The following is a 26004-nucleotide window of genomic DNA, read 5'->3' as shown; positions in this document are numbered from 1 at the left end:
AATCCCTCTTTTTTTTTTTTTCAATTGAGAGTTAATTGACATGTAACATTGTATTAGTTTCAGGAGTACAGAATGCTTCAATATTTGTATATACTGCAAGATGATCACCACAATAAATCTAGCTAACATTCATCACCATACAGAATTACACAAAAATTTACTTCTTGTGATGAGAACTTTTAAGATAAACTCTCTTAGCAACCTTCAACTATGCAATACAGTACCGTTAACTGCCATCGCCATGCTGTATATTATATCTGCAGGACTTATTTCCTTTTTAACTGGCTGTTTGTGCCTTGTGATCACCTTCATGCATTTCACTAGGTGTCCCCATCCTCCACCCCATACTTCTGGGAAACACCAATTTGTTTCACGTTATCCATGAATTCATTTTTGTGTGCAGTTTTTGGTTCAGTAAATCACACAGTATCTGTCTTTCTCTGTCTGACGTGTCTCATTTAGTGTAATACCCTCAATGTCTATCCATGTTGTCACCAATGGCAAGGTGTCATTCTTTTTATAACTGAATAATATTCCATTATACACCCCCCCCCACATCTTCTTTATCCACTCATTCATCACAGGACATAGGTTGTTTCTATCTCTTGGCTACTTTAAGTAATGCTGTAGTGAATATGGGGGGTGCATATATCTTTTTGAGTGTGTCTTTTCTCTTTCTTCAGATAAACACCCAGAGTGGTATTTGTTACCCAGTACAGGGCAATATGGTAGTTTTCTTTTTTAATTTTTGGAGGAAACTCCATATTCTTTTCCACAGTGCTTGCACCAATTTACATTCCTACCATCAATGCACAAGAGTTCCCTTTTCTCCACATCCTCATCAATATTTGTGATCTCTCATCTGTTTAATAGCAGCCATTTAACAGATGTGAGTGGATAGCACACTGGGGTCTTGATGGACCTTCCCTGATGATTAGTGATGCTGAACACCTTTGCATGTACCTGTCAGCCACTTGTGCGTCTTCTTTGGAAATGTGTCCACTCAGGTCCTTTGCCTTTTTTTAAATCAGACCATTTGAGGGATTTTTTTGATATGAAGCTACATAAGTTCTTTGTGTATTTGGGGTATTAACCCCTTATCAGATACATGGTTGGCAACAGTTATGCTAACTATATTGTGGTAATCAACTCTCAATATTTAAATACATCAAATCATAATGTTGTCCACCTTAAACTTCAGTTCAGATCAGTCACTCAGTCGTGTCTGATTCTTTGCGACCCCATGAATTGCAGCACGCCAGGCCTCTCTGTCCATCACCAGCTCCCGGAGTCTACCCAAACCCATGTCCATCGAGTCGGTGATGCCATCCAGACATCTCATCCTCTGTCGTCCCCTTCTCCTCCTGCCTCCAATCCTGCCCAGCATCAGGGTCTTTTCCAATGAGTTAACTCTTCGCATGAGGTGGCCAAAGTATTGGAGTTTCAGCTTCAATATCAGTCCTTCCAATGAACACCCAGGATTGATCTCTTTTAGGATGGATTGACTGGATCTCCTTGCAGTCCAAGGGACTCTCAAGAGTCTTCTCCAACACCACAGTTCAAAAGCATCAATTCTGCGGCGCTCAGCTTTCTTCACCATCCAACTCTCACATCAAAACATGACCACTGGAAAAACCACAGTCATGACTAGACGGACTTTTGTTGGCAAAGTAATGTCTCTGCTTTTAAATATGCTATCTAGGTTGGCCATAACCTTCCTTCCAAGGAGTAAGTGTCTTTTAATTTCATGGCTGCAATCACCATCAGCAGTGATTTTGGAGCCCAAAAAAATAAAGTCTGACACTGTTTCCACGGTTTCCCCATCTATTTCCCATGAAGTGATGGGACCAGATGCCATGATCTTAGTTTTCTGAACGTTGAGCTTTAAGCCAACTTTTTCACTCTCCTCTTTCACCTTCATCAAGAGGCTCTTTAGTTCTTCTTCACTTTCTGCCATAAGGGTGGTGTCATCTGCATATCTGAGGTTATTCATATTCCTCCTAGCAATCTTGATTCCAGCTTGTGTTTCTTCCAGCCCAGTGTTTCTCATGATGTACTCTGCATATAAGTTAAATAAGCAGGGTGACAATATACAGCCTTGATGTACTCCTTTTCCTATTTGGAACCAGTCTGTTGTTCCATGTCCAGTTCTAACTGTTGCTTCCTGACCTGCATACAGGTTTCTCAAGAGACAGGTCAGATGGTCTGGTATTCCCATCTCTGTCAGAATTTTCCACAGTTTATTGTGATCCACACAGTCAAAGGCTTTGGCATAGTCAATAAAGCAGAAATAGATGTTTTTCTGGAACTCTCTTGCTTTTTTGATGATCCAGCGGATATTGGCAATTTGATCTCTGGTTCCTCTGCCTTTTCTAAATCCAGCTTGAACATCTGGAAGTTCACGGTTCACGTATTGCTGAAGCCTGGCTTGGATAATTTTGAGCATTACTTTACTAGCATGTCAGATGAGTGCAATTGTGCAGTAGTTTGAGCATTCTTTGGCATTGCCTTTCTTTGGGATTTGAATGAAAACTGACCTTTTCCAGTCCTGTGGCCACTGCTGAGTTTTCCAAATTTGCTGGCATATTGAGTGCAGCACTTTCACAGCATCATCTTTCAGGATTTGAAATAGCTCACTGGAATTCCATCACCTCCACTAGCTTTGTTCGTAGTGATGCTTTCTAAGGCCCAGTTGACTTCACATTCCAGGAAGTCTGGCTCTAGGTGAGTGATCACACCATCGTGATTATCTGGCTCGTGAAGATCTTTTTTGTACAGTTCTTCTGTGTATTCTTGCCACCTCTTCTTAATATCTTCTGCTTCTGTTAGGTCCATACCATTTCTGTCCTTTATCGAGCCTATCTTTGCATGAAATGTTCCTTTGGTGTCTCTAATTTTCTTGAAGAGATCTCTAGTCTTTCCCATTCTATTGTTTTCCTCCATTTCTTTGCATTGATCACTGAGGAAGGCTTTCTTATCTCTCCTTGCTATTCTTTGGAACTCTGCATTCAGTTGGGAATATCTTTCCTTTTCTCCTTTGCTTTTCGCCCTTAAACTTACATAATGTTATATGTTAATTATATCTCAATAAAGCTGTAGAAAAGAAAGAAATACGGATATAGGACAAACAAGGCAAAGTGAATGTACCTGAGAAGTGGTTGTCATTGTTCAGTCGCTCAGTCGTGTCTGACTCTTTGTGACCCCATGGACATCAGCACCCCGGGCCTCCCTGTCCATCACCAACTCCCGGAGTTTACCCAAACTCATGACCATTGAGTCGGTGATGCCATCCAACCATCTCATCCTCTGTCGTCCCAGTCTCCTCCTGCCCTCAATCTTTCCCAGCATCAGGGTCTTTTCTAATTAGTTGGCTCTTCACATCAGGTAGCCAAATTATTGTAGCTTCAGCATCAGTCCTTCTAGTGAATATTCAGGACTGATTTCCTTTCGGATGGACTGGTTGGATCTCCTTGCAGTCCAAGGGACTCTCAAGAGTCTTCTCCAACACCACAGTTCAAAAGCATCAATTCTTCAGTGCTCAACTTTCTTTATGGTCCAACTCTAACATCCATACATAACTACTGGAAAAACCATAGCTTTGACTATGAGGACTTTTGTCGTAAAGTAATGTCTCTGCTTTTTAATATGCTGACTAGGTTTGTCACAGCTTTTCTTCCAAGGACCTAGCCTCTTTTCATTTCATGGCTTCAGTCACCAACTGCAGTGATTTTGGAGCCCAAGAAAAGAAGGTCTATCACTGTTCCATTGTTTTCCCATCTATTTGCCATGAAGTCATGGGACTGGATGCCATGATCTTGGTTTGTTGAATGTTGAGTTTTAAGCCAGCTTTTTCACTCTGCTCTTTCACCTTCATCAAGAGGCTCTTTAATTCCTCTTCGCTTTCTGCCATAAGTGTGGTGTCATCTGCATATCTGAGGTTATTGATATTTCTCCCAGCAATCGTGATTCCAGTTTGTGCTTCATCCAGCCTAGGATTTCTCATGATGTACTCTGCAGATAAGTTAAATCAGCAGGGTGACAATATACAGTCTTGATGGACTCATTTCCCAATTTTGAACCCTCCATTGTTCCATGTCCGGTTCCAACTATTACTTCTTGTCCTGCATACAGGTTTCTCAGGAGACAGGTAAGATGGTCTGGTCTTCCCATCTCTTTAAGAATTTTCTACAGTTTGTTGTGATCCACACAGTCAAAGGCTTCAGTGTAGTCAATGAAGCAGAAGTAGATATTTTTCTGGAACTCTCTTGCTTTTTCTATGATCCAATGTATGTTGGCAATTTGATCTCTGGTTCCTCTGCCTTTTCTAAATCCAGCTTGAACATCTGAAAGTTCTCAGTTCACATACTGTTGAAACCTTGCTTGGAGAATTTTGGGCACTACTTTGCTAGCGTGTGAGATCAGTGCAATTGTGCAGTAGTTTGAGTATTCTTTGGCATTGCCTTTTTTTGGGATTGGAACGAAAACTGACCTTTTCCAGTCCTGTGGCCACTGCTGAGTTTTCCAAATTTGCTGGCATATCGAGTGCAGCACTTTTCCAGCATCATCTTTCAGGATTTGAAATAGCTCAACTGGAATTCCATCACCTCCACTAGCTTTGTTCGTAGTGATGCTTTCTAAGGCCCACTTGACTTCACATTCCAGGATGTCTGGCTCTAGGTGAGTGATCACACCATCGTGGTTATCTGGGTCATTAAGATCTTTTTTGTATAGTTCCTTCCTGGGGCAGGAAATGGCAACCCACTCCAGTATCCCTGCCTGGAAAATCTCATGGGCAGAGGAGCTTGGTGGGCTCCAGTCCATGGCATCGCAAACAGTCAGGCACAACTGAGCGACTAACACTTACTTACACTTACTTTGTATATTTCTGTGTATCTTGCCACCTCTTCTTAATATCTTCTGCTTTGATTAGATCCATAACATTTCTGTCCTTTATTGTGCTCATCTTTGCATGAAATGTTCCCTTGGTATCTCTAATTTTCTTGAAGAGATTGCTAGTCTTTCCTATTTCATTGTTTCCCTCTATTTCTTTGCATTGTTCACTTAGGAAGGTTTTCTTATCTCTCCCTGCTGTTCTTTGAAAAATGGTAGATTTCAATATAAATAGCAATTACATTACATATAAATAGACTAAGTACTTCAATTATAAGAAAAATATGACCAGATTACATAAAGAAAATTATAATCCTATGCTATTACAAGAGATATCTAAAATATACAGAAAATTGAAAAGAAAAAAATAAGACCCTATAAATACTAACTGAAGGAAAATTGATACAGCTAGATTAGTATCAGAGAAATTAGACTATTAAGAGTAAGCATTGCTAGGAATACAGAGAAAGATTTCAGAATAATACATTCAATTCACCAGGAAACTATTTATCTAAAATTATGTCTCTTAAAATATACAAAGCAAGAATTAACAGTACTAATAAAATGTTTTCTAAAGAAATGGAGAGAGAAAAGATTTTATAGATTGAAGTTCTCAGTATTGTAAAGCTGATGATTTTTTTCCAAGCTGATTTTAAGAATTTATGCATTTATAATCAAAATCCCAACAAGTATTTTCCAGAACTTTACAAGTGGATTTTAAATTTTATGTAGAAATGTATCCGTTATCTATAAATGATAAATTTTATTTTTTTAACCCCATCTTTTATTTATGCACCCATGCCTTAATTTACTGATTTTAACCTTCAAAATGATATTGAACAGAGTTCTTCTCTACCTCCTTGTTTTGAAACTGACCTCAAAATCAATAACATTAAACAGATGCTTTAAAAAAAAAAAATTTTTTTTTTTAAATCCGAGTTAAGGGAGTTATTTTGTGGTCATTGTTTCCCACATTTCCCCATAAATGTATAATCACTTTTTCAAAAGTGTTTCCTATATCTATTTAGACTATATATGATCTTTCTTTTTTATTCTGTTACTGAAATGAATTACATTGACTGGTTTTCTTATATCAAGGGCTTCCCTGATGGCTCAGTGGTAAAGAATCTATCTGCCAATGCAGGAGACGTGGGATTCATCCCTGGGTCAGAAAGATCCCCTGGAGAAGGAAATGGCCACCCACTGCAGTAACCTTGCCTGGGACACCCCGTGGACAGGGGAGCCTGGCGGACTACAGTTCACGGGGTCACAGAGGAGTCAATCACGACTTGGCAACGAAACAACATATCGTATCCACCGTGTTTTCCGCTCAGTCGTGGCGTATTATTCCTTTTATGTATCACTTGATGTGATTTGATAACATGTCATTTTAAAACTTTCGCATCCATTTCTAAGGGTGAGATTGATCTATCATTTTTCTTTCAATATCCCTGTCCGGTGCTGACATCAAGATCTGCCAGCCTCATAAACTGAGTTGGTAAGTATTTTCTCCCCTCCCTCCCTTTTTATGTCTCAGAGTTTTTTTTTGTTTTGGGGTGAGGGATGCTGCTGTTGTTTCTTAAATATATATTAGAAGAAAAGTGTGTTAAAATATCTCACTGTGGATGTGATTTGTCTATTTTTCGTTTTAGTTTTGTACACATTTGCTTTATGCAACATATGCATTTAGAATTGTTACCCCTTACTAATGAAATTAATATATCATTATAAAATTACCTGACTTTAATAATTACCTGACTTGCCTTTGTCTGATATTAATCTAGCAAGATCAGCTTTCTTGTTAGCATTTGTATTATATATCTTTCCATCCTCTTTGCTTTCAAATGTACCATGTCTTATATTTTATGTGCATCCCTTGCAAGCAGTATATACTTGCTATCTCTTAATCTAGTCACACAATCTATATTTCTTGGTGGTATCAAGTAGCTCATTTACATTTAGTATCATGACAGATATATTTATAATTAAATCTACATTTTATTAGGTTTTTTTCTATTTATCTTGACCACACTCTGTTCCTTTTTCCTTCCTTGCCTAACTTTGGATTGATTGATTATTTTTCAGTATTCCATTTTTCTATTAACTCAATAGTTGTACAGCCTTTTATTCTTCTGTCAGTGATTTCAATAGATTAAAAATGCCTCCTACCCTTACCAAAGTCTCATGTGCTTTGCTACTCTCCCTCTTTTCCACAATTCAGGAACTGTACAACAGCAACTGTATTTCTTTCTTCTCTTGAATTACATGTTATTCTGGCTATGTATTTTAGTTCTATATCAATTTTCAATGATAGCTCACTTGATTTTATTGCTTTATATAGTGATATTAATTGGATGTACCCTTATAGCTACTAGTAGGTAAAGAGGAAACGTATCTCAATACAATAAAGGTTATATAAGATAAATCCACAGCTCACTTAATCCTCAACAATGAAAAGGTGAAAACACTTCCCCTAAGATAAGAAACAAGACAAGAATGCCTACTGTTAGCACGTTTATGTATTGGGTATTCTAGTCACAGCAACAGGAAAAGAAAAAGGAATAAAAGGAGTCAAAATTGAAAGGAAGAAGTAACAGTGTCACCACTTGCAGATGACATGATGCTATTTATAGAAAATCCTAAAAACAGCACCAAAAAAGCTACTAGAATAAATGACTTCAGTAAAGTTTCAGGATAAAAAGTTAATACATAGAAATCTTACATTTTTATATACTAACAATGAATATTCAGAAAAGGAAATGAAGAAAACCATCCTATTTAAAATTAAAACAAGGTGGGTGGGGGGTCCAGGAAGGGGAACACATGTAAACCCATGGCTGATTCATGTCAATGTATGGCAAAAACTATTACAATATTGTAAAGTAATTAGCCCCCAACTAAAATAAATAAATTTATAAGAAAAAAAAAATAAAAATAAAAAATAAAATTAAAACAAGAAGAATAAAACATCTAGTAATACATCTAATTAAAGAGCTTGTACTCTGAAAACTATAAGATATTGATGAAAACAGTTAAAGATGACACAAATAGAAAGATACATCATGATGACGGAAAAACAACAAATACTGGCGAGGAGGTGGAGGAAAGGGGGCCCTGCTGCTCTGTCGGTGGGACCGTGAATCAGCACAACCACCATGGAGAAGAATACGGAGATGTTTAAACAAACTAGGGCCAAAACTACCATATGACTCAGCAGTCCCACTACTGGGCATACACCCTGAGAAAACCATAGTTCAAGGAGGCATATGTACTCCAGTGTTCATTGCAGCACAGCTTACAAGAGTCAGGATACGGAAGCAACCTAGATGTCCATAGACAGATGAAGCATAAAGAAAATATGGTACATACACACACCAGAATATTACACAGCCATAAAAAGGAACGGATTTTAGTCAGCTGTAGTGAGGTGGATGAACCTAGAACCTCTTATCCTGAGTGAAGTAAGTCAGAAAATCAAATATCGTTATCTTAACGCATATTTATGGAATGTAGAAAAATAGCACTGAGGAATCTATTAATAGAGAAGGAGTGGAGACACAGATATAGAGAATAACCTTGTGGATACAGCAGGAGAAGGGGAAGCTACGACAAACTGAGAAAGTAGCATTGGCGTGTGTGAAATAGGTAACCACCGGGAAGCTGTTATATAACAGGGAGCCCAGCCTGTGACAACCTAGAAAAATGGGGTGGGAAGGAAGGCTTATGAGGGGGGGAGATGGATATATATACACACATATACATATACACACACATATATAGTTCTACTGATTTTGCATTGATGTTCAGCAGAGAAGGGGGCAACAGAGGATGAGATGGTTGGATGGCATCACTGACTCAGTGGACACGAGTTTGAGCAAGCTCCAGGATAGTGAAAGACAGGGAAGTCTGACATGATGCAGTCCATGGGCCACAAAGAGTCGGACACGACTGAGCGACTGAACAACAACAGCAGAGACCACCACAGCACTGTAAAGCAATTATCCTCCAGTTAAAAAAAATTCCTAATGTGAAAATGACCGTAGTATTCAATCTATTGAATCTACAGATTCAATGCAGTCTCAATGGTATTTTTTACAGAACTAGAAAAATTAATTCTAAGATTGTATGAAAACACAAAATGTCTCAAATAGCCAAAAGCATCTTGAGTAAAAAGAATAAAGCTGCAGGCATCACATTCCCTGATTTCAAGCTAAACTACAAAGCTACAGTAATCAAAGAAGTATGTGCGTACTAAAGTATCTCCAGTCGTGTCCAACTCTTTGTGACCCCATGGACTGTAGCCCACCAGGCTCCTCTATGCATGGGGTTCTCCAGGCAAGAATAGTGGAGTGGGTTGCCATGTGCTCCTCCAGGGGGTCTTGCTGACCCAGGGATGGCACTCATGTCTCTTGTGTCTTCTGCATTGGCAGGAAGGTTCTTTACTGCTGCTGCTGCCTGGGAAGCCCAAAGGAGTACGGTGCTGGCACAAAAACAGATACATACGTGAACGGCACAGATAGAGAGTCCAGAAATAAAGCCACACTTAAATGGTCAACTTATCTATGACAAACGGAGCGAGAATCCACAGTGGGGAAAAGACAAGCTTTTCAATGAACGGTGTTGGAAAAGCTGGACAACTGCATGCAAAATAATCCATTTAGACTGCTTTCTCATGCCATGTACAAAAACAAACTCACAATGGAAAAAAAAAAAATTGAGACCTGAAACCATAAAGCTTGTAGAAGAAAATATAGGCTGTATGTTCTTTGACATTGGTTTAGCAATTATTTCTTTGAATCTGTCTCCTCAGGTAAGGGAAACAAAAGCAAAAATAAGCAAATGAGATTCTGGCAAACCAAAAAGCTTTTTTGCAGTGAAGGAAACTATCAACAAACTGTAAAGGCCACCTACTTAATGGGAAAAGATATTTGCAAATGATATGTCTGATAAGGAATTAATGTCAAAAATATGTATGGTGGATTGAAAAAATATACAAAGAACTCTTTTGATTCAACATCAGAAAAGCAAACAATCTGCTTTAAAGAATGGGCTGAGGATCTAAATAGACATTTTTCCAAAGAATACATTCATATGGCCAGTAGACACATGCAAAAATGCTCAGTCTCACTAAGTATCAGGGAAATGCAAATCAAAACCACAGTAACATTACCTCACAGCTGTCAGAAAGGCTGTTATCAAAACGACCACAAATACCTAGTATTGGCAAGGATGTGGAGAAAAGGGAACTTTCATGCACTGTTGGTGGGATTATGAATCGATGAAGCTACTATGGAAAATAGTAGGGAGGTGCCTCAAAAAGTTAAAAAATACAACTCCACATGACCCAACAGTTTCACTGCTGGCTATTTACTGAAAGGAAAAAAAAACACTAAAAAAATATGCATGCTCATGTTCGTTGCAGCATTATTTACAATAGCCAAGACATGGGAGCAACCTAAGTGCCAATCAGTAAATGAATGGATAAATGATGTCTCTCTCTCTCACACACACACACGCAGAGTTGCCTTTTACAATATCATGAATGGCTCTAGAGAGCATATGCTAAGTAAAATAAGCCAGACAGAGAAAGACAAACGCTGTATGATTTCACTTATGTGTGGAAGCTGAAAGACACAATGAACAATGAAAACAGAGTCATAGTATCTTGAATCTGTGGCTGGGTATCTTTCATCTTTTATAGAAAATTCCAAACAATTTTTTCTTTGCTACTGTTCCTGCCTCCATTCTATCTTCTCTCCTTCTGGAACCTCAGAAGTATAAACTTATATGAGAACTTTTTTTACACATCTCCTTTTCTTTCATACTATTTTCTGTATTTTCCCTCTTTCTGCCTCTGCATGCTTCATTAGGGACACATCCTTCTGTAATTTATCATTGCCCATTAAATTCTGAATATTTTTAACTAATCCTCTAAATTCCTAAATTTAGATGCTATATTTTTCAGTTACAGAAAAATTATTTATAATTTGTGCCTTTTATGCTTCTAGCCCTCTTTCAAAATTACCACTTATTTCCTTAAGCATATTGAACAGTTACTTTAGTCTATATCTTATTTTTCTATTATTTGTATCACCTATGATTCTATGCATCACCTAAATTATAGTATGTTGTTGCTACTCCTGGGTTTTGGGCCACAATTTATTTTCTCCTCTTGTGTACTAGGACATTTTCTGTTGAATGTTACCCACTATATATCCAAAACTGTAGGCACAATTTGAGGCTTAGGATAATGCTGTTTTTTTTTCATGGAGAAAATAATTTTCCCTGTGACACAATGGTAGTGGCACTAGCAAATCAAAAAATCTCTGAAAAAAATTAAAGACTAGAAGGATTCAAAACAAGTTTCTACCCCTGAGAGGACAGGATTGTTTAAACTCACTTTTACCCTCAAGGTATAAATGTTCAGACTTCTAACCTATGGAGTTCACCAAGGTCCAACCATCTTGGGAGGCCTCAAAGTCCAATTTTATAATGCAAGCCTCACAAGCCTGTCAAAAAGTCTGCTTAAATGAAAGAGAAATAAGGATCCAAAGAGGAAAGGAAGAAATAAAAACATTCCTACTCAAGGACTGCAAGCTGTGTATTAATAGAAAAGCCCGAGGCATCTATAAGAAAGCTCTTAAAAAAAACCATAAGATAAGCGGTAAGCACATAAAAATCAATCATACACACTAGCTATGTACAACTGGAAAGGTAAAAATGATACTAATTATAGTTGTAACAAAAATTAAATATTAATACTATAAACCTAAACAAACATGTTTAGGAGCTCTACATGGAAATCTTGAATTCCCCAATTCACCTATAGACTTAATGGAATATCTATAAAAATCTTAGAATAATGTTTTGTAGATATGAACAAATGGATTCTAAAATTTACATGAAAATGCAAAGAGAATAGCTAAAATAATTTTTCAAATGAAAACAGTTGGAGGAAGTGAATTTAACCACTCACCAGACAGTATAGTATTGATAAAGGGATACTGTACAAATCAATGGAATGGAAGAGAAAGTCCAGAAATATTTACACTCAAATATGGCAACACAATTTTTACAAAGATACAAAAAATTAATGATTAAGCATAGTCTTTTCAAATAAATGGTATGGGAGCAACTGCATATCAATGTGCTTGAAAACCTGTGAACTTTGACTGGAATGTCTCATTTTATATAAAAACTAATTCAAAATACGTTACAGATCTAAATATAGATACAAAATTATAAAACTTTTAGAAGAAAACAGGAAATATATTTATGACCTAGAATTTGGTTAACAGCCCATAGACAGTATATTAAAAACAAGACTCTTAAAGGAAAAAAAATTTAAATTAGACCTCATCAAAATTAAAAGCTTTGCTCTGAGCAACTGTTGAGAGACTGGCAGGACAAACCACACTGAGAGAAAGCAAGCAGGCGTGGATAAGACAGAGGGCTTGTTTCTAAAATATGTAACAAACTCTTCCTTCTCTACCATGAGATAGAGTAAGCAAAGGAGAAAGATAACCCTATTTGTGTTTCCTCCTCTAGGAAGAAGTATTCGCTGCTGATTTCCTCCAGCCCTTTTTTCTCCTGACCACTGAGCACAATCATTAAGCCTGGGGCGGAACGGGGCTGGGACTTTTCTGAGGAGAAGAGCAAACTCTCAGGTCAGAGCCCTGCTCCCAGCGTCACAGACCACCTCCTCAGACCACCGCTGCGCTTTCATGTCTCATCCTAGGACAATCTGTAGACAGCTTAGACTTGGCTCTGGCATATCCTGAAATTGACCAGCAAGGGGCATGAAATAAATCAATTCTCCTCTGTACTCAAGAATGAAAACTCACTCTGTTCTCTGTTTTGGTTCTCGAGCTATATCCAGCAACAGTACCCCAGACAGAACCTCACAAATCCTGCAATGAGATTAAGTGACAAGACAAAGATATTCCACTAATAAAATGCCAACGTAGAGATGCACCAAAATTGAACACAAACTCCTTCCTATTATCAAATTCCCAGAGAGAAGAGATCAGAGATTAAATTTCCTTGCAAGCTTAAGTCCCCAAAACATTCAAGTCCAAAGGAATTGAGCTTCACATTGAAATCCTCTTGCTCTTGAAAATTAAAAGCTCAAAGTCCAAAGAGCTTCTTCCCTGCTTTCCATTCTGCTCAGTCTCAGTCAGCAGCGTCTCACTGCCTGGGTGCAATTACACATCCTCTCCCATATTCCAGGCAAGATTAGGGGTGCAAAACAGCACTCAGTTCACCAGACGACACAGAGACACAAGGTTATATAAAAAGAGAAGGTGGAGGGAGGAGGATGTTGGTTACTTATAAACACAAACTCAGCTGAGAAAAACCTTGCATCAAATAGTTAACATTGTCACTGTGCCTTTCCTGGGCTCCCTGGTTGTTCAGTGGTAAGAACCTGCCTGACAACGCAGGAGATGCGGGTTCAATTCCTGGGTCAGGAAGATCCCCTGGAGGAGAGAGAGGGTAACAGGCAGGAAGGCCAGGGGTCTCCAAACGGAGTGAATGGGCTACAGGTGTCAGACGTTTTATCTCTCTCTTAAGCGGCAGGAGGAAACAAACTGGTGATATATTTTATTTTCCCTTCTCTATACAAATTTAAAAGGAGGTTTCTCTTAAAATACTGTGTTGCCATGACACTTGGTTGCACCTGAAGTTAACTATTCTCAAATCTTGAGCTAGGCAATGCATTCTTCTTAGGGAAACGTTTGTCTTAAGCTTTGTTAATGTGCTATGTATTTACCCAAACTCTGCCTCCAAGTTGGTTCCACCTAATGGCTCAGAACCGACTTGACAAACCAGTGTGTTATACTCAGACACTGTTCCCCTAATCTATGTAAACAAAACTATTTGTATGGTAATCTGCCTTTCTACAAGATTTGAGGAGTCAATCGTTTTATGGCCCAGGATGAGGTCTGGTGCCAAGGTTATCCCAAAATACATCTTATGCACGAGGGGCCTGGTGTCATTCTGAGTTTTAAGACATTCCTTTCTTTCATTAACAAACTGCTAGTGACTATATACGGAGAAGGCAATGGCACCCCACTCCAGTACCCTTGCTTGAAAAATCCCATGGACGGAGGAGCCTGGTAGGCTGCCGTCCATGGGGTCGCGAAGAGTCGGACACGACTGAGTGAGCGACTTCACTTTCACTTTTCACTTTCATGCATTGGAGAAGGAAATGGCAACCCACTCCAGTGTTCTTGCCTAGAGAATCCCAGGGACGGCGGAGCCTGGTGGGCTGCCATCTATGGGGTCACACAGAGTCAGACACGACTGAAGCGACTTAGCAGCAACAGCAGCAGTGACTATATAACATCCAGCTAGGATCTAGCAATGGGGTACTCTTCCTGCCCCCTTCTGATGCCTATGTCAGAAGCTTTCTCTATCTCCTTTATATTTTAATAAAACTTTATTACACAAAAGCTCTGAGCGATCAAGCCTCGTCTCTGGCCCCGGACTGAATTCTTCTCCTCTGGAGGCCAAGAATCCCGGCACCTTTTCGTGGTTCAGCAACAATCTTTCAGAAGGAAATGTTGGAAATACTCCAGTGTTCTTGCCTGGGAATCTCATGGACAGACGAGCCTTGCGGGCTACAGTCCATGGGGTCGCAAAGAGTTAGACACGACTGAGCAACTAAACAATAGCAATGCCTTTACCATTATCTGCAGGAGGGGAAGGCATCTATCAATGCATGCATATTGCCTCACTTCCCAAAGAGTGGCATTTGGGCTATGCTTGACTTCTGTAAATTCTAGAATGTGCGGTACTGAGGTACGTCCATTCGGTAAAGCCTAAGCACGGCCACTGTAGCACGGAGTGGAAGTCCTCACCGGCACTCTGCGCGGGGCACCGGGGCTCCAGAGACAGGGTGCTCGCTCTGCGCGGGGCACCGGGGCTCCAGAGACAGGGTGCTCGCTCTGCGCGGGGCACCGGGGCTCCAGAGACAGGGTGCTCGCTCTGCGCGGGGCACCGGGGCTCCAGAGACAGGGTGCTCGCTCTGCGCGGGGCACCGGGGCTCCAGAGACAGGGTGCTCGCTCTGCGCGGGGCACCGGGGCTCCAGAGACAGGGTGCTCGCTCTGCGCGGGGCACCGGGGCTCCAGAGACAGGGTGCTCGCTCTGCGCGGGGCACCGGGGCTCCAGAGACAGGGTGCTCGCTCTGCGCGGGGCACCGGGGCTCCAGAGACAGGGTGCTTGTGTGACTCACGATAGGCTGCTCCCACCAAAAGACGACCAAGTCACTGGGAGATAAAACGGGGTTTACGGGTTCACACAGGTTCCTAAGCTCGTGGGCTGAGAACAGCCTTATTTAAAACAAAACCTAAATGTCTCTTCTCTTTTGTCAGATCCCTTGAAGCTGCACAAACCTTCCTAAACTCTCCAAGCCATCGTCTCCAAGATGAAGCTCCTGTAACACAAGTTGATTTGCCCTTAATTAACATCTACTTTGTTTGCCCAGGTCTCGGTTCTTATTCTAGAATCATGACACCGGAAAGCGGCCTGCAGTGGAGGCAGCCAGGAGCGAGGCCTGCAGCGTGCGGCCTCGGGGCCCCTGGACTCGGCCCAGGCTCCAGCGGGGTCTCCAGCGCACAGCCCCTCTGCACCTGCAGTCTCCCCTCCACTGCTCTGCCTCACCAGCCATCTTGGAATTAATGCTCTCCTTCTATTTTCACTAGCTTAACGTGTTCAATTTCTCCTAATGAAAAGTAATGCATTTTTTCCTCCATTATACTACGTTTTCATTCTGCTAAAAACTATATAATATTACCAAGTGAAAAGAAATAAGGATTTAAAAATTGTACAAGCCATCAATTTTGATTAAAAAACCACTGATTTTTAATTGTAGTAAATACATGAAACTATGTTATATATACATACATATATACATACACACATATATTTTTATTCACAATAAACTGTGGAAAATTCTACAAGAGATGGGAATACCAGACCACCTGACCTGTCTCTTGAGAAATCTGTATGCAGGTCAGGAAGAAATAGTTAGAACTGGACATGGAACAATACACTGGTTCTAAATAGGAAAAGGAGTACGTCAAGGCTGTATATTGTCACCCTGCTTATTTAACTTCTATGCAGAGTACATCATGAGAAATGGTGGGCTGGATGAAGCACAAGCTGGAATCAAGATTGCCGGGAGAAATATCAATAACCTCAGATATGCAGATGACACCACTTTTATGGCAGAAAGCAAAGAGGAACTAAAGAGCCTCTTGATGAAAGTGAAAGAGGAGAGTGAAAAAGTTGGCTTAAAGTTCAACATTCAGAAAACAAAGATCATGGTATCCGGTCACATCATTTCATGGGAAATAGATGGGGAAACAGAGGAAACAGTGGCAGACTTTATTTTTCTGGGCTCCAAAACAACTGCAAATGGTGATTGCAGCCATGAAATTAAAAGACGCTTGCTCCTTGGAAGAAAAGTTATGACCAATCTAGACAGCATATTAAAAAGCAGAGACATTACTTTGCCAACAAAGGTCCGTCTAGTCAAGGGTATGGTTTTCCTAGTAGTCATGTATGGATGTGAGAGTTGGACTATAAAGAAAGCTGAGCGCTGAAGAATTGATGCTTTTGAACTGTAGTGTTGGAGAAGACTCCAGAGAGTCCCTTGGACTGCAAGGAGATCCATCCTAAAGGAAATCAGTCCTGAATGTTCATTGGAAGGACTGATGTTGAAGCTGAAACTCCAATACTTTGGCCACCTGATGTGAAGAGCTGACTCATTGGAAAAGACCCTGATGCTTGGAAAGATTGAAGGTGGGGGAAGAAGGGGACGACAGAGGATGAGATGGCTGGGTGGCATCACCGACACAATGGACATGGGTTTGGGTGGACTCGAGGAGTTGGTGATGGACAGGGAGGCCTGGCGTGCAGCAGTCCATGGGATTGCAAAGAGTCAGACGTGACTGAGTGACTGAACTGAACTGATATATTTTCAGTATTTTTCTTCTAATTCAAAAATTTGGTGACTAATTTGTTTTTAAAAATTGTATTCTTGTCTATGTTAAGTTGTAATAAGCCACTTAAAGAAATCCATAGAATCTGGCTGCAAACATCTTGACATAATTTTATAAGTCTTACAATGTATTATCCTAATGTAATTTTATCAAAAGAGAATTCCAGGTATCTCAATAAAAAATTTATTTTGGTTCTGGATGCCTATTTACAAAGATCTCTTATGTATACAAATTCTCTTCAACCTTACAGCAACTCTACGAGCTAGTATGTTATTGTTCCCATTTTATAAATGAGTCAACTGGGATTCAGGGGTAGATTTTCCACACTCTAAGTATTTAACATATGATCAATTTTGGACTTAAAAATTAGTCTGAGGACTCAATTCTTTTAAGACTAAAACAATTTTTAGTGCTTTTCCTGCAACAGTAGTAAGACTTAGAGAATTTTAGGGAATCACCATTATCAGTATATTACTCAACTAATGCCTTAATGCCAAATAACAAATTACCAGTCGAGGCCTTCTCAAACTCCACGTTGTTGACACTTCGTTGTTGTGGTGCCTGTTCTCTTTCTGGCAGGATGTTTAGCAGCATCCAAGGCTTCTATGCCCTGGGGCCATCTGAGGTAGACAGAAAAACAGCTACCCAAACGTGTCCACATCCTAATTCCCAGAACCTATAACCATGTTACCTTTGCAGATATGACAGAAGTGTTGGAACATCACTCTCAGGATCTTTCATCTTTTAATATTCATCTTAACAGACTGGAGGGAGAGATTCTCCTACTGGCCTTAAAAGTAATTAGCCTAATGTTGAACCGCCATAGAGTGGGTCACAAAGCAAGGAACCTCCTGTGAATTCTAGGACCTGAGATCACTCTCCAGGTGACAGCCAGTAATAAGCCAAATGAGTTTGGAAGCAGATTCCTCCCTAACGGAGCCTCCAGATGAGAACACAGCCTGATGATACTTTGCAGCCTTGTTGAGATGGCAAAGAACTAAGATAAGCAATGCCTACAGTCTAGCTCCATGGAAATTGTGAGATAAATGTGTGCTGTTTAGTCAAAAAATTTTGTGGCAATTTGTTTCACAACATTAAAAACTAATGCCCCATGACCATGAATGAGACGGGATTTAGGGCTCTTAATGGTAGTCTGTCAGGGAAAGCAAATCAGAGTGAGGTGGTTAGAATAGAAAACAGGAGTCCAAAGGGGAGGTGGCTAGAAGGCAGACAAAGAAGGGAAAAGTCCTCGAAAAGGGGGCAAAGGGAAAATCTGCAGACCGGGCATGGGAACCTCTAGGGAAACACACACACGCCCTTCCTGACTGCTGATGGGTGCTAGCCCTGATTTGCTAGGATAGGCTTGGGGGAAGGAGACAAAAAATATAAAAAGAGGGACCCACGAGGGTTTGAGGCCACTCCTTCAGGGTCGGCCAGACCTCATGCCTTGGGGGTGTACCATCCTTTGCTTACCAAATAAAACTATGAGGTGTAACCAAGCTGTAAGACTGGTACCTCATTTCAAATCTTTGTTGCAGCAAGACTGAACCTTGGAAATTATGCACTCTCTCAACATGACATCAGTGTCCGGAGTGTCTATTCCAATGCAAACAAGGTGCTGCGATGATAGAAATGGTCCTGTGCAACCAGCTGACTGGCTCCCCTGGAGGACAGCGCCCTAACAGGGGCTTCCTTGGTAGCTCAGTCAGTAAAGAGACTGCCTGCAATGCAGGAGACCCAGGTTCAATCCCTGGAGGAGGGCATGGCTACCCACTCAAGTGTTCTTGCCTGGAGAATCCCCATGGACAGAGGAGCCTGGCGGGCTACAGTCCACGGGGTCACAAAGAATAAGACACAACTCTTGCATCTTCCCATATATAGAAGAGAAAAGCACTAAGTTCCTTAACTTGGGATATCTGGTTTTCCTTAACAGTAATCTTCTGAAGTTCCGACTACCTTGTCTTCGCTACAAAAATTACTATATATCCTGATTCCTCCCTTACTTCTTTGGAGAAGTCCCTTAGAGTTATCTGAGATGCTGTGTCCTGGGCTTAAGATCTCAGTTTTGTCTGCCAGATAAAATGTAATTCTCAGCTTATAGGTTGTGCATTTATTTTTTCCATCGACAGTCTCATCTCCCATTTGTGTAGAAGCCCTCTGAGGTGGCGACCATGTCTTTAATATTCTCCACAGTGCCCAGCACAGCATGCTCTTCCTAATATATATTCAAAATTTTATTTTGCATATTAGACTTTACTTCAAGAATTAATTCACATCTTTGCAGTAAACTGACATTCATCTTCAGTGTGAAAATCACAACAATGCTAAATATTTGTATTCTCCGAAAGTAAACATTAAATGAGAAAGACTTTTTTTTCTCTTTCACTTGTCTTTGAAACATTTTTTTTTTTCCTTTTTTGTGTTAGAAACAAGAATGCATATTTAGCTTTCTGACGCTATTTAATGCCTAAAGCATTTTAGTTGAATTACAATAGTCCTGGAAGGAACTTTAAAGGGTGAAGTAAAGCACAGCTCTAAATAAGACTGTAATTAACTCTCCCTGGAAAAGTGAATACATTTAGTCTCTCAAGAATTTGCTTTAGAAAAGAACTGGATTAGAAAGGGAAGGTAGAGTAGAAAAACTCAATCTTTTCATCCCTGATTACTTCCTCCTGTTCCAATAGTTCCAACAGGCTTTATAGTGATCATCTCTATAAGACCTTTCGCTGTTCTCAAGGCGAATATGCTTGAGGAGAATACAACTTTTTTTGCTGATCATTTTGGTTGCTGTCTCCCTCCCTCAAAATTTAGAGAATGACATTCTCTTTATATTCTTTAAAAAAGTTCCCTGGACCAATACATTTATCTCTAATAAGCATCAATGGTTAGGTGGCAGCAATTTTTCATTTGGAGTAAAGTCACTTCATAGAACCACCACTGAAGTAAAGCGAAGTATTAGAAATGCCTTAAGGCTCTAAGAGGTCTTCTAATTCATTCCTCTGACTTCAGGTATGAACACACAATCCATCACAAGGGAGACTGTCCCATGTTTCAAGATTTCAGGAGAAAAAAATCCAATCTTCATTGTTAACTGATTTCTGACTTCATTGGGTTTTATGCCACAAGTCACTATGCTATTTTCTGATGACGATGGTGCTGGTATGGTTTAATCTGGCTTCAAACTAGATTCAGATGTTATGATCTCAAGTGAATTATAACCACTCTCTTCTGTGTTCCCATCGCTCTTCATAATTTACCTCTATTCAGTTCAGTCGCTCAGTCGTGTCCAACTCTCTGCGACCCCATGGACTGCAGCACGCCAGGCCTCCCTGTCCATCACCAACTCCTGGAGTTCACCCAGACCCATGGCCATCGAGTCGGTGATGTCATCCAACCATCTCATCCTCTGTCATCCCCTTCTCCTTCTGCCCTCAATCTTTCCCAGCATCAGGGTCTTTTCCAATGAGCCAGCTCTTCGCATCAGGTGGCCAAAGTACTGGAGTTTCAGCTTCAGCATCAGTCCTCCCAATGAACACCCAGGATTGATCTCCTTTAGGATGGACTGGTTGGATCTCCTTGCAGTCCAAGGGACTCTCAAGAGTCTTCTCCAACACCACAGTTCAAAAGCATCAATTCTTCAGTGCTCAGCTTTCTTTACAGTCCAACTCTCACATCCATACATGACCACTGGAAAAACCATAGCCTTGACTAGACGGACCTTTGTTAGATTACATATATATTTTAGACACATATGTGTTTCTTATACATATTAAAATACAGTCAAAGTTGAAACTAGGAAAATACCTGTTTAGGTTAAATGATAAATGTGAAAAAGCAAAGGATGCAACGAAGAAAGAATATTCATTTAGAACTGGAAGAGATCACACAGATAATCAAGTTTAACCATACTTCACAACGTAAGACCGTAAGAATTGAGGCGGGCGGAGCCGCTGCCCCGTGAGAGGCCGAGGGCAGACATTTTGAACCTGGAGGCCCCGAGCACTTGTTTCCCCACTTAGTTGGTCAGAGCGCCCTGGTTTTAGATCCTTGCCCTTCCAGAACTTTCACGTGAACTCCTAAGAGAAGAGGCGCCGTCCCACCGGCTAGTGTTGAGCCTGGGAGGATTCGCTACAGGCCCTGTGGGCGGCGGCGCGCCATTGCCGGGGCGTGACTGGAAGGCCGCCAGCGCGGACAAGCGAGCGTGGGGCGGAGAGGGGCCGGGCGCGCGGCGCTGCCGAATCCCCGCAGAGCGAGTCCCGCTCCTCTTTACCGTCAGTGTGACCTGGGCTTTCGGACTCGGTCCTGACGAAAGTCCTGCAGAGCCTGAACTCCGGGACACGCCGTCTAACTCTTCACCCGTGTTCTTTTCTCCACCTCAGTACTGCCTGCTCCCCTCCCGATATCTCTTTCCTTTCCCCTGATCAGTCAAACAACAAATCTTCTCTAGCAATGAGGCCCTGAGGCAGGAAGCCTCCAGCTCTTAAAGACAACCTTGGTACCTTTGCGTGGCCCTGCACCTGATGATCGAAGGATTACCTCATCACTACGTGGCTAGATACCTCTTGATCCATTCCCCAAACACATCTACCATTTAAGAAATAAAAGCACAACCTCCAATATTACCAGAGCCTTCAATCTCATCTCAAATGTGTTCCAGTTTCTATTTATTCAGAGCTGGAAACCAGGGCCCTGGGGAACCCTGAGTTCTGGAACATACATATGTATGACCTTATCAATGCAGAGGCAGAAATTCCATGCATTCGGAAAGCCCCGAGTCAGAGGTGGTTCCTCAACATTGTTGGAATTCATTTCCTTAGGCCTTTAAGCTGACCTCACCACTGTAGCCAAAAGGGTCATATTTGCTCAGTGACAAATCTAGTGGCCACATGGAAACACAGCCGCAACTTTTGTCTTTCCTGGCGAGGTTGGTAACAGCTAAACTAAACCAGAGAGAAATCCCACATTCAGAAAGCAGCACTGTACTCTGACATACAGTTAATATTTCAAAAATAAAATATAATTAAGTTTGCCAAAGTTTTCTGCTGAGCCTAGGAGAAATTTGCAACCACAGAAGAGGAGAGATATGAGAAGCAATTCACATTATGGCAGTTTAAGCTCTAAAAATACTTTCCACAATAAGATATACGTACAATGTCCATTCCAACATTTCAAGAGCAAGTGACTCAGACTAAATCCCCACCAGTAGGAAGCTGGTTAAATTATGATACATATCTCAGTGTACTTCTATAAATGAAGAAGACTGGTCTCTATGTCCTAATATGTCTCTAAGACATCTTTTTAAGTAAAGAAAAACAATGAGCAGGAGAATGTATATAAAATGCAAATATTTATGTTAAAAAAAGGAAGTCAGAGCTCGGTGAAGATGCCCGTGAATAAACACTACAGGCACACACTCACATTGGATATGCAGAGGATATCATCTCTGGAAGGATCCACAAGAAACTGACATCAGATGATATTCAGAAGCTCAGGGAAGAGGAACTGGTGTCCTGGTGGGCAGAGTTGGAGGGAGAATAACTTTTCAATATATTTCCTTTTGTGCCATTTGAATCTGTATTACCCTGTGTCCACATTGCCTATTAAAAATAAAGAACAATACTCCAAGGTCTGACTTTGGTTTAGGGTTTAAAAATGAAAACATGAAGATTTTCTATTCTGTTTTTCCCTTTAGGCAATAGCAGGCCCCTTCCATCTTTGCTACTTGCTTTTGAACAAACAGGCCGCAGTATTTTTAGACTTTCTCCCTGGAGTCCAAAGCTCAGTGTTAAAGTAACCAGGGAAATAGAGAAGGGCTGGAGTCCAGGTTCCCTGTCCTGAATGGCTTTCAGTCAGGGAGAAACAGGCCTTTTTCCCCCTAGTACTGCTATTTATACCAGCAAGAACATGCACTGAGGTAATTTCTTCTTTTCTGGTAGATTAAGGAAGGGGCCTTGTTCTTTCCTTTGTTTCTCTTGCAGAAGGTCTGTTGTTCTTTTCCTCAAAGTGCACACACATCTGCAAACAGCTCTAGTGCATTTCTGCTGGAGAAGTAAGAAGCTATTAACAGCAGCGCTTGAGGCTGTCGTGCGAGTCCATTACCTCAGAAACAGATTAAGGCCAGTCTGCAGAAACCCATTCCCCCAGCCTGATCATTCTTACCTGAAAGAACGCGGCTCCTATTTAGCAGGAGACAGATGTTCTGATCTCATTTCACTGACAAATTAAAGGGAAATAAAGAAAGACAAATAAAAAATTCACCTCCGGAGAATTTACATTGCCTCTTTCATTTTGAGTCGTAGATTTTGGTTAGCGGTGTTTTCCTTTTTACTCCCCAACCCCGCACCTCCTCTGAGGTTCTCAATGGCATCAGCCTGGGGCAGTGGCTCTGAAACACCAGCCTGAGTTCATTCCCTGACAGGAGGGAGGGATCAGAAGCAGAGAGAAAGACCAAGCCCAAGACTTGTGGCTTCTGAAGCCATTTGCATTAACCCCAGCTTCTCATCCCAAAGCTGTTCATCAGGCAGAAAACTTGACAAACCCACCGTCCGTTCCTAACAGACTCTCAGAGGTAACACAATGGTCTCGATAGAAATGGACTTGCTGCCCTCCCCTCTGCTCTCCCTGCCTTCTCTCCTCCTTTCTCTCTCACCTCCTAACACCGCAGGGCCCCAAAGGGCAACAGGCGAAGCTCCACTGCGCCCTGCTCAGCGCTTTAAAGAGGGTTTAGAGAGGGCAAGTAAGTTCAAGTTGATCTCTTTCGCCAAGGATACACAGTTCTCAGCAAGTTTATTCCAACAGTTGTGCCAGAGGTGATTTCCCTTAATGCACGGGAAGGGAAAACAGGCATCAGGACTAGGAGGGACGTGTGCCGAGCTGAATAAGAAGGGGACAGCCACACAGCCCCCCGCAGACTCGATCCTTGTCTGCAGCACCCCGCTGGCAGCAGCGGTGAGAAGGGCCTCCTGGCAAGCACAAGGAATGTGACGGCTTGAGACCAAGAATACGGTGAGGTTTCCTTGTCCTCAGATCACCAGTTCTCACCTCTGCCTTCACATCCATTTCAAATGCCCAGTCCTTCCCCTAGAAGCTCTGCTTGGGTGACACTGAGGCTGGCCCAGGAATCGGATCCTTATAGGAGTTTCCGCTGTAGCCGTGACTGAGGACATTTGGGGCCTAGGACCAGCTTGACGTCAGCTCCCTGGCCAAAAGGACAGATCAGAAAAACCTGGTAATTAATCAGCCTTTGCATTGATTAGTATTTTTCTGGAAGTGAAGTGAAAGTCACTCAGGTGTGTCTGACTCTTTGCAACCCCAAAGACTCTAGCCCACCGAGGCTCCTCTGTCTATGGAATTCTCCAGGCAAGAATACTGGAGTAGGTTGCCATTTCCTACTCCAGGGGATCTTCCCCACCCAAGGGTGGAACCTGGGTCTCCTGCATTGCAGGCAGATTCTTTTCCTGCAGTATACTCTCATCACAGCCCTGCAGGCTTAGCAAGACAGGACCTTCATCACCATTTTCCAGATGAGGAAACTGAAGATCTAGGAGATTTGCCAAAGGCCAGATGCCTCTTCCAGAGGCAGATCTGCGATCCCTAACAACCCCTCTAAGGCCGTTACAGTTCTCATGACGGCCTGGCAGCCAAAGGCTTCAGATCCAAGACGAGCAGCCGGGGAGCTGGCGACCAGTTTACTTCCTGGAACCAAAGGAGAAAGCATGAAACCCAAACCAGAGCTAAAAGGTACAGCCACCTAACTGTACACAAGGAAAGTGAGCACAGCGACCCGCCCCAAATCACACAGCCCGTCTGTGGCAAGAAAAATAAAAAGTTGCGCAGAGGGACTGCAACTACTGTGGGCCCGAGACAGAACAAGATGCAGGGGAACTCGGTATCTCCTGCTTGGGGTTTCAAAGAAGGCAAAGTAATTACTGCATAAAGAGCTGCTGTGTATTTGGAAGACTGCCCAAGGCATTGAGAAATGGACCATGGCCAGGGGTAGCCATACAAATCACCGAGGTCACCTTGCAAGGTCTTTATGAGCGTCCCAGCCAGCCTGTGCCCTGCGAGCGTGTTTGTGTGTGTTTGTGTGTGATTGTTGGTTAGTTGCCAAGGGGATGCTCAAACAAGCAGGAACCTATATACATTTGGCAAAGCTAAAGAACAAAAAAATTCTCCCTGGGAAAAGCTAGCCTAATTATATAGCCAGTCTGCTTCTTACCTGGAGGTAATTGCAGCCTCCACTATCCCTGTCGATCATGATAATCATTCCTGATACAGGAGTGTGTGGGGGAGAGGTGCCCCCTCTCTGATTTCATCTAATTTCTCTAACCCTCTAGCATAGCTGGAGATTAACCCAACTCCTATAAAGCAGAAACAAACTTCAAATCCATGTCAGAGCCCGCCGGAGAGAATGATTTACAAACTGCCAGCAGAACACTGGTGTAAACAAGATAATGCACGTTAATTCCCAGCAAGTCAATTAACATTCAGTTATTCCGAACAGGACCTGACCTTGCTGCTGGAGGATCTAAACAGAAGGAAACCTGCTGCTTAAAGGAAAATGCCACCTCTCCCACTCCAACTGGCAGGTCTCTAGGGTTCAAAGGCTCAAGCAGCTCTCTCCCTCGAAAGGACGCACAAAGGGACAAAATCCGCTTCAGCACAGCCCCTGTATTTCAGAGCTGATGTCTTTTTGCCTTTGAGCCCGCAAACACTTTAATGACTCTCACCTTTGATCGAAATGTCTGAAGGACCTAAGTGTAAAGTTACATTCCTGAGGCATTTCTCCCTTCAAGACCTCAGAGGGTTAAAAAGACTCACAAGGAAGAATCGTCCATGTTTATTTGCCTATTTCTTCGATTGCTAACTCAGAGAAGGGGGTTTACTTGTAATGGCTGTGCTTATTAGCGTTATCTGTGCTTTCTGAGGATGTGTTCCCTTGAATTTTGGGAAATGACCAACCGCAGTCTTTCATAGTGTTCCGCAACTCCCAGCATCCAAAAAAGGGGCGTGACCCATTGAGTCCATGGGAAGAGAGTTGTTCAAATTCTCTTGCGCCCCTGAGACCCCTGGGACCTTGGAGAGGGAGATTCAGATTCGGTTGGTCTG

At 41.7% G+C, this 26004-nt stretch overlaps 1 protein-coding gene across 5 annotated transcripts in view; it reads right to left on the bottom strand.

Annotated features, from left to right (window-relative positions):
* Positions 1-26004, bottom strand: part of LOC145511713 (uncharacterized) — a 398185-nt gene that overhangs the window by 321403 nt on the left and 50778 nt on the right. The window contains exon 3 of one of the 5 annotated variants that reach the window (XR_014058095.1): positions 23056-23109. The exons of the other annotated variants lie outside the window; for them this stretch is intronic. The gene's annotated coding sequence lies outside the window, so the exon portion shown is untranslated. The remainder of the gene's footprint in view (positions 1-23055; positions 23110-26004) is intronic. 5 annotated transcript variants of the gene reach the window in all.

Source organism: Giraffa tippelskirchi, chromosome 6, assembly GCF_054371585.1.
Source record: "Giraffa tippelskirchi isolate mGirTip1 chromosome 6, T2T-mGirTip1v1.2.pri, whole genome shotgun sequence".
NCBI classification, from domain to species: domain Eukaryota; kingdom Metazoa; phylum Chordata; class Mammalia; order Artiodactyla; family Giraffidae; genus Giraffa; species Giraffa tippelskirchi.
The sequence above is the reverse complement of the archived record's forward strand: the minus strand, read 5'-3'. Positions and strand labels throughout refer to the sequence as shown.